The sequence below is a fragment of the Palaemon carinicauda genome, chromosome 9 (assembly GCF_036898095.1).
Source record: "Palaemon carinicauda isolate YSFRI2023 chromosome 9, ASM3689809v2, whole genome shotgun sequence".
NCBI classification, from domain to species: domain Eukaryota; kingdom Metazoa; phylum Arthropoda; class Malacostraca; order Decapoda; family Palaemonidae; genus Palaemon; species Palaemon carinicauda.
In genome coordinates, this window is record NC_090733.1 from 129,182,419 (window position 1) to 129,184,918 (window position 2,500).

At 27.3% G+C, this 2,500-nt stretch overlaps 1 pseudogene; it reads left to right on the forward strand.

The window, feature by feature from the left end:
• Positions 1 to 1,704, forward strand: part of LOC137646632 (ficolin-3-like) — an 18,958-nt pseudogene extending 17,254 nt beyond the window's left edge.
• Positions 1,705 to 2,500: the final 796 nt, after the last annotated feature.

Consider the following 2,500-nt stretch of genomic DNA (forward strand, 5'->3'; position numbering starts at 1 on the left):
TATTATTATTATTATTATTATTATTATTATTTTCATCATTATATTATTATAATTATTATTATTACTATTATGAATTTATTATTATTATTATTATCATTATTATTATTATTATTATTATTATTATTATCATTCACAGATGAAGGCTGCAGTCACTACCTAGGTGTTGGATGGTGGTACCTGGATTATCCCTTGTGTTTCCAGGCTCTGGCCACTGGGCAGTTCCAGCCAAGCGGTCCAGAGAGAGGGGCCGCCTCCCCTACCGGGCTGGAATGGACGTCATGGAAAGGGAACGATGTCTCTCTTCGTTCCATGTCTTTAATGATTCGTCCAACTTTAACATAGATTTTGAGTACTTTGAATTTTCGGTATTTTTTTTTTCTTTTGAAAAATTGTTTAGCGATTTGGTTTTAGAAATAGATTTGAGAGGAATAAAAGAGACCATTAACCTTGCTGATAGGACATCTGAAGAAGTGAAAGTACTGAAAATAATAATTTAGGAAGCGATGTCCTTCTACGTCCAATGTCGTTAATAATTCGTCCAACTGTAACATAGATTTTAACTGCTTTGAATATTCGTTTTTTTTTTTTTTTTTTTTTTTTTTAAATTGCTTTGTGATCTAGTATTAGAAATAGAATTGAATAAATAGAAAACCCCATTAATCTTATTGACAGGACATCTTATGAAGTGAAAGGACTGAAAATAATAATTTAGGTTTCGAGAATAATTAATAATGAAAAATTTGGAAGATTATGAAAACGAAAATACTGTATGAGATTTCAAATGAGATTAAATCATGAGAAGTAATGTAAAAGATTTAAAAGTAATAAAGTGATCAGGAATTATATACGTTATAAAAGTCGAAGCTTTCCAAGAAATAGAAATACCAAGAAAAAATATAAAAAAATTATTGAAAATTTTGGAAGATATAGAAAACGAAAATACTAGATGAGATTAAATCATGAGAAATAATGTAAAAGATTTAAAAGTAATAAAGTGATCAGAAATTATATACGTTATAAAAGTCGAAGCTTTTTAAGAAGTAGAAATACCAAGAAAAAATATAAAAAATTATTGAACATTTTGGAAGATATAGAAAACGAAAATACTAGATGAGATTAAATCATGAGAAATAATGTAATATGTTTACAAGGAATAAAGGGATAATGAATTACATACTTTATAAAAGTCAGAGTTTTTCAAGAAACAGAAGTACAGTTGGCCTCATTAATTCCGGTACATTGATGTATCCTTAAATTCCAATAATGTGTACCAGAATTAATGAAGCCAACTGTACTAAGAAATAATATAGAAAATTAAGTACCTAGCAAAAAGATACGTCAACATTTAATTTTTCTTACGTTATTACAAGTATTTAGAACAAATAAATTCTAAATTAATAATTTCTTTACATGAGGTGTATGAGGACAGAGGAGAATGTGGTAAGAATAGGCCAGACTATTCGGTGTATGTGTAGGCAAAGGGAAAATGAGCCGTAACCAGAGAGAAGGACCGAATATAGTACTGTCTGACCAGTCAAAGGAGGTAATAAATAAGGAAATAGAGGTTCTAAGTATTTTGATTGAACTCTGTAACATAATCCTTAATAATATTAAATGAACATTAAAACATACCGAAAAACATTACTAATTCAGTGTATAATTAACCTAAACTTCGGTACACTAACCTATTTTATTTCTCTTCCTCTTTATCTCTTTTTATTTGTTTTGATTTATATATGAAAGATCTAATTAAATGTTGCTACTGTTCTTAAAAGGTTTTATTTTGATTGTTCATTACTCTGTTTATTTCCTTGTTTCCTTACCTCATTGGGCTACTTTTCTCTGTTGGAGCCATTGGGCTTATAGCATCTTGCTCTTCCAACTAGGGTTGTAGCTTGGCTTGTAATAATAATAATAATAATAATAATAATAATATGAATATGAATAATAATAATAATGATAATAATAATAATCATCATCATCATCATCATCATTATTATTATTATTATTATTATTATTAATGATAATAATAATAATAATCAATATTATTATTATTATCATAATAATAATGATGATGATGATGATTATTATTATTATTATTATTATCATTATTATTATTATTATTATAATAATAATAATAATAATAATAATAATGATGATAATAATCAATATTAATATTATCATTATTATCATAATAATAATAATAATGATGATGATGATTATTATTATTATTATTATAATAATAATAATAATAATAATAATAACAACAACAACAACTTTATTACATTCATCGCTAGATCTTGTAAACTGAACCCAGACTTAAGTTACCTGTTTTTAAGACGTGTCCTTTTTTTTGGGGTGGGGGGTGGGGTAGGGTGGGGGGTGGGGGGGGGGGCAAAGTTTAACTTGCGGGTTATCATACCCGCAGAAGTTGTGAAGCAAAATCAGGTAAATAATCACAACTATACTCAATATTTTTCATGAGGCGCATTTGCACAGA